Genomic DNA, 13,867 nt, shown 5'->3' on the forward strand with positions numbered 1-13,867 from the left:
GCGTTGTTGTAGAAACTTCAAAAGGGCTCATTTGATTGGAAATTGAAAGGGCTAGTACCTTTTTTAATAGTTGAATGATTGGAGAAAGAATAACGCCCCTCTCACACCCACCATTTTCCCAGACACATCCAATCAAAATTTTGAGATAGCCATTTTGTGTAACGTAGTTGAAAGTCCTTGAAATTAGGTCTTAGAGGATGACAACCACCCTCAGAGCCCTTAGGGTAAGAGTTGTAATTTATGCCCTGGGGCCCTATAAGCTGTTTATAGGAAGTGCTGTTGTAGAAACTCAAAAAAGGCTCATTTGATTGGAATTTGAAAGGCCTAGTGCCCTTTTTAATAGTCGAAAATAATTGGAAGGTTTGACATTTTTATAGTAAACATTAATGTGGATATAATGTATTATTTTTTGTTGTTGTTGTTGTTGTTTAGACCAGGGCACTTTGTATCAAAGGAGTTGTCGTAGGAACTTTGAAAAGGGCTCATTCAATTGAAAATAGAAAGGGCTGGTGCCCTTTGGAGTAGTCAAAAGTGATTAGAGGGCAACTAATCCCCCTTCCATGTAAACCCACCTATCTGCCTAATTGTTTAAAAACTAAATGTTGCCATAAGATTAAATCAAAATGCACTGTGTTAATGCTAATTCCCAATATGCCATCTCAGCAGTATCCCAAGAACAACTGAGGGTATTGTGTTCAAACTTTTAGGGCTGCTTCTGCTCTTAAAATTTAACCAAATCAAAATAGCGTAAGTGTATCCAAGCTATCAAAGAAAGTAAACAGATTTTTTGTAAATGGCATTAAGTTTTCCATTTCAGGTCAACTAGAGGAGTTATGAAACTAAATTAAACAATACTATTCGTTTCCAGATTTTTAAAACGGTTTATGTTGTTAGAGATTGCTAAAAAAGTTTATTCAGCATAAAAATAGCAGACCACACTGTACACTCTTAAGAAAACGAAAATATTTAGAGTATCATATTCTTTTTTGCTAATAAGACTTTGTCAATATAAAACGAAAAGAAATAAATTACAAAAAACTTTTTCCACAAAATAAGTTTTTCAAAGAAAAGTAAAGAGCTCCAATTAAACAAAAAATGAGAAAAAATAAAATCAAATAATCTACCAAGCGTGAAACTGCCACAAATCAGCATCAGTGAATAAATGAAACCCAAAACGAGCAGAAATTACAATAAATAACCAAGTCAAACTCAAAACAAGCAAAAATTAACATAAGTTGGGCTCAAAACCCCTATGCTTTCCCAAGGCCAGAACATAATTTGCACTTTACTGAAAAAAATTCAAATGAATGTGCATTGTCAGTTTAATATACGTTTACTGATATTTAGTAATCAAAATGTGTATATTATTTGGTTTATTAAAGTTATAAAAGTAAAAACATATATATTTTTTTCAGTAAAGTGCAAATTATGTTCTGGCCTTGGGAAGGCATAGGGGTTTTGAGCCCGACTTATGTTAATTTCTGCTCGTTTTGGGTTTCATTTATTTATTGATGCTGATTTGTGGTAGTTTCACGCTTGGTAGATTATTTTATTTTATTTGTGCTCGTTTTTTGTTCAATGGAGTTCTTTACTTTTCTTTGAAAAACTTATTTTGTGGAAAAAGTTTTTTTAATTAATATCAAATAAGAGGAAAACTATACCAGGATATTTTAATGTTTTTTTCTGTAATGAAGGAAACAAGGTTTTTTCATATCTGGAGGTAAACCAACAAATGGGGGAAAAGATAGAAATGGGTGCAGAAACAGTCCAAGATGGTAAAATCTGGGTGGAGTGTTTTTGAGGGAAAATATTTTCTGTGATAGATTTGCCATTACATTTTTTTTTTCCAAAAACGAGACAAAACATAACTCTCCAGTGCTCAAGCATTTCCAATCTGGCTTCTTTTAGAAGAAGAGAGTATGGAACCTTAGCTTCTGTAAATTATTCACAGGGCTTTTTTCAGATAGATTCAATCTTTTCTGATTCTTTGTGAGGAATATCAGGGTGCCAAACTGGACAAGCACATTCAAGATGCAGGCACACAAAGGAAGAATAAATCCTTAAAGATTAGGAAGGGGAACACTAGTGTGCAAGACGTAAGTTACCCCATGGTAAGTTACCAGTGGGTAACTTACCCAGTAATGGCAAGTTTTAGGTCAAACTTACAGGTAAGTTTCATGTGGTAAGTTCAAGTTTTTGATGAACAAAAATGTTCTCAAGTGAAACAAATCCATCCCTAGGAGAGCTGTCACTTCACTAAAATATATTGTAAAAAAAAATTATTCATCAGACTCAATGCATGAGTCATACCCCTTTGAGCTTATGCTTATATCACTCTGTTGGACTACCACTTTGTTGGTTCCTGCCTGAGTAAAAAAAAAAAAAAAAAAAAAAGGGGGATATGCAATGAGCCCGTCAGTCTGAATAAATAAGACGTTGATAGCAGAGGTCAATTTAATTTGGTGAGTTTTTTACTTTTGACTGGCTATCTTTAACTATAGAATAAATAATCAGCGAATTATATACACAGCTATAATGCAGGTAGTAAGGCCTATCAATAAAAAATACTCCTGTCCAATCTCTTCTAATCTAGCATTGCAATGGTGACAAAGAGGTAAGTAGTGTCCAAACATAAATCTTTCCCATCATCCCACTAGATTCTTAATTAGGAAAGTAGGAAATAAACAAATAGAATGAAGCAAAATAATGCTTTTTCTTATCAATCTGTCAGAGAAGAGAGAATATTTTCTTTTAAATTCATGAGTATTCAAAACTTACCACTTATATGGTAACTTACCAAAGTTACCAGTAACTTATTTGGTAAGAGTAAGTTCCAAAACTTACTGGTAAATCTTGTACACTAGGGATACTAAATTTATTAAGGAACTTAAGGAGGGAAATAGACACATTAGCTCTACAGATAATATCTTTAGCATGGATATCTCACTTTAAACTACAAGAAATTGTGATGCCATATAAACTAAAGGATGACACAGAAATCTTTGAGGGGATAGGGTTAACAAAACAGGGTGAGGTTTTAAGAAAACATATTGGCATTATCTTTGATTTAGAGGGGGTTTACTCTCACATCTAACATTGAGCCATTGTCTGCAAAGTCATGGAGGATGCTCAAAGGGTTGCTTATTAAAATTATGTAGCAAGTTTCAACAACCATTAGATCATCCAGGAATTTCTATATGTCAGGATATTCCTTATTGATGCTTTTAATCATAACTGAAAAAAGGAAACCTAGGAGAGTACATTGGGGTGCTCAATTATGAACAGGGAAGGGACTGGAATAATGATTCTGATATTTGACTACCTATGATCTATTGGATAAGAAGGAGACAACTAATTTCACCAGGAAAGAATTAATATTGAATCTAGTGACAAGTTTCTCAAGTAATATATTGTGGTTAACAAGGTAAAATACTTTTTGAAGGTCAATCAAAGTTAAATTTAGCCAGCAATTAAGCTTTTTGAGACTTTCCATTATTGAGTCAATAAAAGAAACAATGTAATGGGAGGTAGAAGTGAATTTGAGGTTTCTGAAGAGCCTTAGCAGTAGCAGATCCAGGGTGGGAAAGGGGCCCCCCCCCTAACGTAATCTAAAGTAGTGTAATTTACTTAATTAATGAAAGTTTGCATTAATTAAACTTGCTCCTAATGCAAGTTTATCAGATCAACCTATTTTGTGCCTCTCCCCCCCCCCCAAAAAAAAATATGGATCTGCCACTGTGCCTTAGGTCAGTAAGAGTATTTTTTCTTTTAGCCAATCTACAAGGAATCTTTCATACAGATTTGAGAATATAGGAGTGAGAGAAATAGAACAAACACCTTCAAAACCAGGCTTTCTATCTTTCTATTTTAAGAGGGTTATGAAACCCTATTTCCATATTAGCAGAAATTGGGCAGACTTGGTAATCTCATTGAAAAGGACAGACAGAGGGAAAAGAAGGTGAAAGATCATCAGTTGGTAATTGAAAAGACAATGCAAGAAGGCTCTAAATGATGGAAGCAAGGAACCTGTTAAGATTGTTGGTAGCAACTTCAGGGAATTCAAGTAGGTTGGAACAATGTTCTAAAATACTTGCTATATCATAAAGGAAACTAGTCAAACAGGTATCTGTCAATAGAGAAATGGAAAGTGTGGTTTGTGATTGTGTTTACAATATTAAAACTATTATTTTTGGGGGTTTAGGGAGGAAAAAGGTACCTAGGTCAGACTACCTATTTAATATATGCTATGCTGTACCCCCTAATCCCCAATGTGCAAATATATAGCCCTAATTTGTTTCTAAACTATTATATTTTCATCACATTTTGTTTTATTTCATTAGCAATAACCAAACTTGTCTTCTCAGATGGGTACCAGCTAATACATAAGTACAAGTATTTTGAAGTACCAACCTCCACTTCTTCTCTCTCTAGAGGGTCCTGAAATTTGCCTACATGACAGGTATATATACCTATTGAAATTTTGACAAAACAGTATTTAACCTTAATTTTTGGTTATTAATTTCTTTTCCTCTGGCTTTAGTTTTGAAAATGCAATTCCTGTTATTTGAGTAGAATTTTAAGCCATACAGTATCAATGTTGTTGTTTTTTTTAGATTTAAGAAATGTATATGCATATCTTTAAAACCTTATAAATTGGGATTGAGCAAAGTTGTAAAGCTGAAAACAACCTTGTTCTACTTCATTTAAAGTGACACTCATAAGCATGTCTAGCTAAAATCCTGTGTCTAGACATGTGTCTAGTCAGAATTCAATGTCTAGGCAACAACTGTTCACAAGTAAACTTTGGTGCTTAGCTAAAACTACAAATTCAGTTTCAAGTTGTCATTTCAAGAGAATCAAGCCAATCAAGAGAGCTTATGCAGGCAAAACTTTCCAAATTGTATTTCCTATTTTTACTGTCACAAGATAATGGATAAGACAAGGCAAACAATTGCCTTAGATATGCTTCACTATTATGTCTAGTGCTTCATATTTGCCTAAAATGGAAAAAACAAATAATGAGAAAACAAAAATTAAATTTCAGTTTAAAAATGTTAACATAAATGATGGAAATAGTGGAACTTGACACATTCTGATTGGCTGTAATCAAATATCCTAGACATTGAGTTCTAGAGTCTAGAACTCAATATTTAGCCAAGTGCCTTGTCTAGCTAAGTGCTGGATTTTACTTGTGAAGAGTTGTTGCCTAGACATTGAATCTGGCTAGACATGCATATGAACACTGCTTAAGCAGAAGATCTATTTTGCAAGGTATCACTTTCATAACATATAGATTTTTAAAGCTCATCAAAGGTCAGGACCCTCTAGAGGGAGAGGGAGTTGAGGTAGGTACTTCAAAATACCTTCCCAGGACCTACTTTAGCCTGTAGGCCCATCCCTGAAAGTTTCATTTTCCTAACCTAACCCCTTTCCAAGATAACCAAAAGCAGCTTAAGTAGAATTTGACATTATTTTTGGTAAAATTCTACTTTAGTTACTTTTACCTATATTAGAAAGGGGTGAGGTTAGGAAATTGAAACTTTCAGGGATGAGTCTACAGGCTAAAATGTGTCCTGGGAAGGTATTTTGAAGTACTTATCTCCTCTCCTTCTCCCTCTAGAGGATCCTGAAATTTGCCTACATGACAGGTCTATATCTATTGAAATTTTGACAAAACAAAATTTTACCTTAATTTTCTGTTATAAGATTCTTTTTCTCTGGCTTTAGTTCTGAAAATGCAATTCCTGTTATTTGAGTAGTATTTTAAGCCATATCAATGTTAATTTTCAAAATTTAGGAAATGTATTTGCATATCTTTAAAACTCTATAAATCAGGATTGAGCAATGTTGTGAAGCTGAAAACAATTTTGTTGGACTTCATTTTAAGCAGAAGATCTATTTTGCAAGGTTTCACTTTTATAACACACAGATTCTTAAAGGTCATCAAAGGTCAGGACCCTCTAGAGGGAGAAGGAGTGGAGGTAGGTACTTCAAAATACCTTCCCTGGACATACTTTAGCCTGTAGACCCATGCCTGAAAGTTTCATTTTCCTAACCAAACTCCTTTCCAAGATAGCCAGAAGTAGCTAAAGCAGAATTTTACCTTATTTTTTAGGGGATACCACCATATGGCTAATTTGACAGGGTATATATATATATATAAATCTTTAAATTAGCCAACTGGCCAACCTTTATTTTAATCCTAGGAGTAGAGCTGAACATAATTAAACATATTAAGAAAACAATAAGTGCTCCATAATATACAGAATAATCCTAGTTAAAACATTTTGCAGGGGTAGAGCCTTTATCTTCACTTTTTTCCTTGTTTTCCCAGTTTTTCTAAGAAATTCATGAATTTCTTAGAACCTATATATTTGCATAATATATACCCCCACCCCCCTAATGTGCAAATATATACCTAGAATTACATCCTCAATCTAAATATAACATCCATTTGCATCACAAATGAACTTTACTCCCATATTAGCCATATAGTGGATGTCCATTTTTTGGCTACCTGAATAGTCTGTTCATATAAACCTTACCCAAAAAGGCATCAAGTAATGTAGGCTATTTACTTTCATCCCAGCTAAATTATGTTGTAAACTACAGAATTTACCACTTTACCCTCCCCCATTAATGGTCAAATATATTCCCTAAACAGTTTAGGCTAAACTCAACATTTGCCTACGCAATTAAGATATGTATGCTAAATTTACTTTAGTAAGTATTTTAGGATATTTTAATGTGGTTTTCAGAATTCTGATGATTCCCAGACTTTCGATTTTTTAAATATTATTATCAGCGTTACTATGAAATTAAAAGTAAAACTATTAAAATCTTGAAAAGGAAAAAGTGTCGGGGTTACTTTGTACCTACTTTAAAAGCGGTACAAAGCGGTCCTCGGCGCGCCGTCGGTCGACATCGATATTTACTACCAAGAAGGAGTTTTAAACACAGTGCAACAGAAGTTTTAAACATCCGAAAAAAAAACAGACGAGATTGCTAAATCTCGAAGAGTCCCTTTGGATCTCTTGGGGCACTTAATGAAACATTTGAGTTCCTGGAAAACACGATGCAAGCAACAATTAAGGCTGTATCTGGAATTTCTTTCAATGGATGGGGACAAAAAAAAATTAAAATGGATAAAAATATGTTAATATACATTTTGTTCCGTTTTTACAAGTTGGACAAAATTTGGGTGGGGGTCAAACCCCCTTCCCCCGGGAATACAGCCATGGAAATAACCTTCAAAAATCTGTAGAATCAAGATTCTATTTTCAGACTTTTAATATCTGGTTTTTCAATAAACTTTAGCGTTTGCTTCTGTTCGTGTTTTCATGGTACCTACTATTATACTCAATGAAACCCATTTTCATTAGCCCATGTATTACTTGCAATAGAGCTTATTTATCTTTGATTTTTGAGATTTACTTTTGAGCTGAAAACTCAAAAAACTTTAAAGATTTCTGAAAATTAAAAATAAAAGAGTTGATACAGTCAAAATGTCTTTTCAAAACGTCTATATTGATTTCCCGGAAGTTCTTTTTAAGTCCCTTAAACCCAATATTACATTTTTTTTTTTAGGGTGAAAAAAAAATAGGGGCGAAAAGGATTTCGTGCGAAAAGAAAAGAGAATTACTGCATATTGATGACTGAGTTATAAGAAAAAAATATTTCAATCGAACATGGACATGGCACTCAACTGAAGTGATATCGAATTTTTTTTTTTACTGAAATGAATATAGATGCATAAAATGAAAGTAATTTAGTTTGTATCTTATGAGAACAAAGGTCCGAGTCCTGGTGTTGCTGGTTATTTGGTTAGGGATAGGGATCAATAATATGAATATGTAAGCGCAGCCAGAATCGACCAATCTCTAACTGGGTATATGGAGAAATTTGAGGGAGAAAGACGAAAGTGTTGGATAATTCGTCCCCCTTCCACGCATTGTACTCCCAGAAGTGTATATTGATATGCTTCCTTTAAATTCCACCATCTACAACTGCCAAATGGTATTAAAAACAGCATTTATGGTTCCATGTCTCAAGTGAAAAATCTGGGGCTAGTGGGCTATGAGAACTTCTTAGAAAGATGTTTAATGGCTCATTTGAAATCTATTGCTAATATTTATGAGCTTTGTATCAATTATACTATCCATAAGTATCATATCATAGGCAGCGTGATCGCTCCGGCTAAGTAAAGAACAATGTGGGCACAATGTATTATTAATTTTCTTCGTATCGAAGGGGTTATCGTAGAAACTTCGAAAAGGGCTTATTCAATTGGAAATTGGAGTGGTTTGTGCCCTTATTAAAAGTCGACAGTGATTGGAGGGCAACTAGAACACCCCCCCCCCCACGCCCATCATTCCCCCAAAAACAACAATCAAAATATTGAGATAGCCATTTTGTTCAGCGTAGCTGATTTCCAGAAAGAAAATATGTTTGTGAGGAGGACACCCCCACAACCCTCAGGGCAAGGGTTTTAAGTTATGCCCTGGGGGCATATAAGGTTTTTATAGAAGGTGTTGTCATAGAAACTTCAAAAAAGGCTCATTCAATTGGAAAATCAAAGGGCTAGTGCCCTTTTTAATAGTCGAATGTGATTGGAGGGCAACTAGCCCCCTTCCCCCGCATCATTCCCCCAAACACATCCAATCAAAATTTTGACATAGCCATTTTGTTCAGCGTAGTTGATTTCCAGATAAAAATATGCTTTTGAGAAGGAAACTTCCCCAAAACCCTCGGGGCAACGGTTTTAAGTTATGCCCTGGGGACATATAAGGTTTTTATAGAAGGCATTGTCTTAGAAACTTCAAAAAAGGCTCATTCGATTGGAAATTTAAAGGGCTAGTGCCCTTTTTAATAGTCGAAAGTGATTTGAGGGCAACTAGCCCCCCCCCCCCACGCCCATCATTCCCCGAGACACATCCAATCAGAGTTTTGAGATAGCCATTTTGTTCAGCGTATTTGATTTCCAGATAGAAAATATGTTTTTGAGGAGGACACTCCCCCACAACCCTCGGGACAAGGGTTTTAAGGTATGCCCTGAGGGCATATAAGAACGATGTTGGCACAATGTATCATTTTATTTTCTTTAGAGCAGGGCACTTCGTATCGAAGAAGTTGTCGTAGAAACTTCGAAAAGGGCTCGTTCAATTGGAAATTGGAAAGGCTTGTGCCCTTTTTAATAGTCGAAAATGATTGGAAGGCAACTGACACCCCTTCAATGCCCACCATTTCCCGAAACACATCCAGTCAAAATTTTGAGATAGCCATTTTGTTCAGTGTAGTTGATTTCCCGATAGAAATTATGTTTTTAAGGAGAACACTCCCCACAGCCTTCAGGGCAAGGGTTGCAAGTTATACCCTGGGAGAGTATAATGTTTTTATAGTACGCGTTGTCGTAGAAACTCAAGAAAAGGCTCATTCAATTGGTAATTCAATGGGCTAGTGCCCTTTTTAGTAGTCGAAAGTGATTGGAGGGCAACTAGAAACCCCCCTCCCACATCCACCATTCCCCCAGACACATCCAATCAAAATTTTGAGATAGCCACTTTGTTAACCGTAGTTGATTTCCAGATACAAATTATTTTTTTGAGGAGGACACTCCCCCACAGCCTTCAGGGCAAGGGTTTTAAGTTATGCCCTGGGGGCATATAAGGTTTTTATACAAGGGGTTGTCGTAGAAACTTGAAAAAAGGCTTATTCGATTGGAAATTCAAAGGGATAGTGCCCTTTTTTATAATCGAAAGTGGTTGGAGGGCAACTAACCCCCCTCTCAGGCCCACCTTTTCCCAAAATACATCCAATCAAAATTTTGAGATAACCATTTTATTCAACGTAGTTTTAAGTTTTGTAAATTAGGTCTTTGAGGATGACAACCCCCTCACAACCCTCAGGACAAGGGTTGTAAGTTATGCCATGGGGGCATATAAGGTTTTTTATAGAAATCGTTGTCGTAGGAACTTCAAAAAGGGCTCATTCGATTGGAAATTCAAAGGGCTAGTGCCCTTTTTAATAGTCGAAAGTGATTTGAGGGCAACTAACGCCCCTCTCACGCCCACCTTTTCCCCAAACACATCCAATCAAAATTTTTAGATAGCCATTTTATTCAACGTAGTGGAAAGTTTTGGAAATTAGGTCTTTAAGGATGACAACCCATCCCCCCCCCCAACCCTCAGGGCAAGGGTTGTAAGTTATGCCCTGGGAGCATGTAAGGTTTTTATAGAAAGCGATGTTGTAAAAACATCAAAAAGGGCTCATTCAATTGAAAATTGAAAGGGCTAGTGCCCTTTTAATAGTCAAAATAGATTGAAGGGCAACTAATCCCCATCTCACGCCCACCATTTCCCCAAACACATCCAATCAAAATTTTGAGATATCTCTTTTGTTCAACGTAGTTGAAAGTTCTGGAACTTAGGTCTTTTAGGATGATAACCCCATCAGAGCCCTCAGTGCAAGGATTGTAAGTTATACCCTTGGGGCATATAAGGTTTATATAGAAAGTTTTTGTGGAAATTTCAAAAGGGGCTCATTTGATTGGAAATTGAAATTGCCCTTTTTAATAGTTTTTACTATTAAAATATAAAGTTTTTACTTTTATAACTTTAATAAATCGAAAAATATTAACATTTTGATTACTAAATATCAGCATATGTATATTAAACTGACAATGCACATTCATTTGTGTTTTTTCAGTAAAGTGCAAATTTTGCTCTGGCCTTGGGAAGGTATAGGGGTTTTGTGCCCAACTTATGTTAATTTCTGCTCGTTTTGAGTTTTACTCGGTTATTTATTGTAATTTCTGTTCGTTTTGGGTTTCATTTATTTATCGATGCTAATTTGTGGTAGTTTCACGCTTGGTAGATTATTTTATTTTATTTTTGCTAATTTTTGGTTTAATGGAGTTCTTTACTTTTCTTTGAAAAACTTATTTTGTGGAAAAGTTTTTTTTAATTAACAGCACTAAAACGGCACATTTGGTGCCACTTCTTAAGTGGAAAAACTCGTCGAAGTATAAAACGTTAACATTGTAATAATCATGATCCAAACCCTTAACTGGAAGTTTAAAAGAGCCCCTCCCGTATGCTTCCCCTCTCAGCTCCCTTGGTAAGCATCATTAGCCGATTGGGAGAATTTGCTATGAATTCTTTGTCTTTAACATGGTCAGCCGACGTTGAGGCTTGCAAAATGATTTCTAAGATATCGATTGTTTTTAAGAGGAAGAAATTCATAGAATAATAAATAACTAAATTTCAAAAGTCCGAATGACTATCCCTTGAAGTGACCCCTCCCCTCCTCGTGTTCGCAAAAGTTCAGCTTCACCAAATATAATTTAATACTCTCACTCTTTACAACATAAATTTCAATCAGCTCAATGTTTTATAATAGCCAATTAAAAACATATTTGCTGAATAAGTCCAATAACCACGTTTTTGGTGATGATATGACCCTCCATAGTCCTTGGGGAAAGTTATAACATTATGGTTCTACAAGAACCAATAGATTAAATTCAATTGTCAGTCACCACAGTTCAGTTACTAGATTGTTAGACTTTGAATCAGAATGTCAAGGGTTCAATTGTTAATCGGGCATTTTTTTTTTCAATCATGGTTTTGTGCCTTATATATTATTATTTTCCGATGATTTACTAATTCCGTAAATGCGATGCATCTATTATTTAAATTTGTCAAGTATTTCATTTAAAAGGGAATGGGGGTCATCCAGCTTCATGGTTTGCAACTACATTCCTAGTAGATAACTAAATCTATAACCCAACTTGTTGCCACTTAGTGGTTGGAGAAGCGTAGGCATATGGTTCTGGAACCACTCTAAGTTGTATATCAAACAGTTCGTGGTAATGAACTGTAAGCAAGAAACGACCCAGCTAAATAGTAACCGAAACTCTAAAAACCGAAATTTTGATACCAATAGATACATAAAAAGAATCATATTTTAATTCTGATTTCAAATATATTAGTTTCATCAAGTTTAATTTTACTTATCAAAAGTTACGTGCCCGAGAAAATTTTGCTGATTTTCGGAGAAAGGGGGAAAGACCCCCTAAAAAATATAGAACCTTAATGAAAATCACACCATCATATTCAGCGTATCAGAGAACCCTACTGTAGAGGTTTCACGCTCCTATCTACAAAAATGTGGAATTTTCCATTTCTTGCCAGAAGAAAGATCACGGATGCGTGTTATTTGGTTGTTTTTTTTTCAGGGGTGATCGTATCGACCCAGTGGTCCTAGAATATCGTGGGAGGGCTCATTGGAACGGAAATTAAAAGTTCTACTGCCCTTTTTAAGTGATCAAAAAAATAGAGGGCAACTAGGCCCCCTCCCACGCTTATTTTTTTTCCAAAGTCATCTGATCAAAATTTTAAGATAGCCATTTTGTTCAGCATGGTTGAAAATATTATAACTATGTCTTTTAGGATGACTTAATCCCTCAAAGCCCCCAGGAGGAGGGCTGAAAGTTATGAACTTTCAGCCCTCGCTGAAAGTTCATAGTATTGTCCTAAGTATTGGTTCAAAGTCCTAGTATTGGTTATTGGGACCCGGCTCAATGGTAACCGAAACTCTAGAAAAAGGTATTTTGATTCAAATTGATACAACAAAAGATTTAGATGTTAACCCTGATTTCAAGTATATAAGTTCATCAAGTTTAATCCTACCCATCAAAAGTTACGCGCCTGAAAAAATTTGGCTGATTTTCGAAAAAAGGGGGAAAGACCCCCTAAAAACTATAGAACCTGAATGAAAATCACACCATCATGTTCCGCGTATCAGAGAACCCTACTGTAGAAGTTTCAAGCTCCTATCTACAAAAATGTGGAATTTTGCATTTTTTGCCAGAAGAAAGATCAAGGGTACGTGTTTATTTATTATTATTTTTTTTTTCCCAGGGGTGATCGTATCGACCCAGTGGTCCTAGAATATCGTGGGAGGGCTCATTGGAATGGAAATCAAAAGTTCTAGTGCCCTTTTTAAGTGACCAAAAAAAATGGAGGGCAACTAGGCCGCCTTCCACGCTCAATGTTTTCCCAAAGTCACCTGATCAAAATTTTGAGGTAGTCATATTGTTCAGCATGTTCGAAAATATTATAAGTATGTCTTTTAGGATGACTTAATCCCCCGAAGGTCCCGGGAGGAGGGCTGAAAGTTATGAACTTTACCCAATGTTAACATATAGTATTGGTTATTGGGAAGTATACAGTACAGACGTTTTCAGGGGAGATTTTTTCTGGTAGTGGGGGGCGAGGGGTCGGGCAGGGACGTACGCAGGGGGGGCCTCCAGGCCCGTGCCCCCCCCCCCCCCCGAAATCTCACGATTTTTTTCATTTTCCGATAATTTTCTGATTTTTCTCACAGAATAATGGGATTGAAGGATTTGGCCCCCCCCCCCCGAAACAAGTTCCTGCGTACGTGCCTGGGGTCAGGGGTTATGTAGGAGGATCTTTCCATGAACGAAGTTTTCATGGGGGAAGGGACATTGCTATGAAGGGGACGCCGGACTTCCCAGTATTATTTAAAAAAAGATCAGAAATTAAATATAAAACAAAAAGTTTTTCAACTGCAACAGCAGCAACATCAAAACTTTAAACGAACAGAAAATATTACATATATGACTGGGTTCACCCCCTAGTCAATACCTCACTCTTTAAGCCAGAGATTTTTTAGTACTTTCATAAGAGCTATTTATTCTAATTATTGGCCTTTGTGATTAAGCGGTCATTTTTTAAGAATTGGAACAAAATTTGAACTTTCGCTTAAAGAGCAAGGTATTGACTAGGGGGCGAACCCCCTAATATATGTATTAAAAATATATGAATATAGAAGTTAGTTACGTAAGTTA

General features: G+C 35.7%; 1 protein-coding gene across 3 annotated transcripts in view; it reads right to left on the reverse strand.

Annotated features, from left to right (window-relative positions):
- Window positions 1–6,798, reverse strand: part of Tti1 (Telo2 interacting protein 1) — a 142,456-nt gene extending 135,658 nt beyond the window's left edge. For 2 of the 3 annotated variants that reach the window (XM_089101993.1, XM_089101991.1), the window contains exon 1: window positions 6,720–6,798. The gene's annotated coding sequence lies outside the window, so the exon portion shown is untranslated. Of the gene's footprint in view, window positions 1–6,545; window positions 6,626–6,719 lie in introns of those variants that run through there. The other variant, XM_089101992.1, reaches the window with a different exon arrangement.
- Between the last annotated feature and the right edge of the window lie 7,069 nt (window positions 6,799–13,867).

The sequence above is a fragment of the Artemia sp. Qi Xiang Cuo genome, chromosome 16 (genome assembly GCF_049724085.1).
Source record: "Artemia sp. Qi Xiang Cuo chromosome 16, ASM4972408v1, whole genome shotgun sequence".
NCBI lineage: Eukaryota > Metazoa > Arthropoda > Branchiopoda > Anostraca > Artemiidae > Artemia > Artemia sp. Qi Xiang Cuo.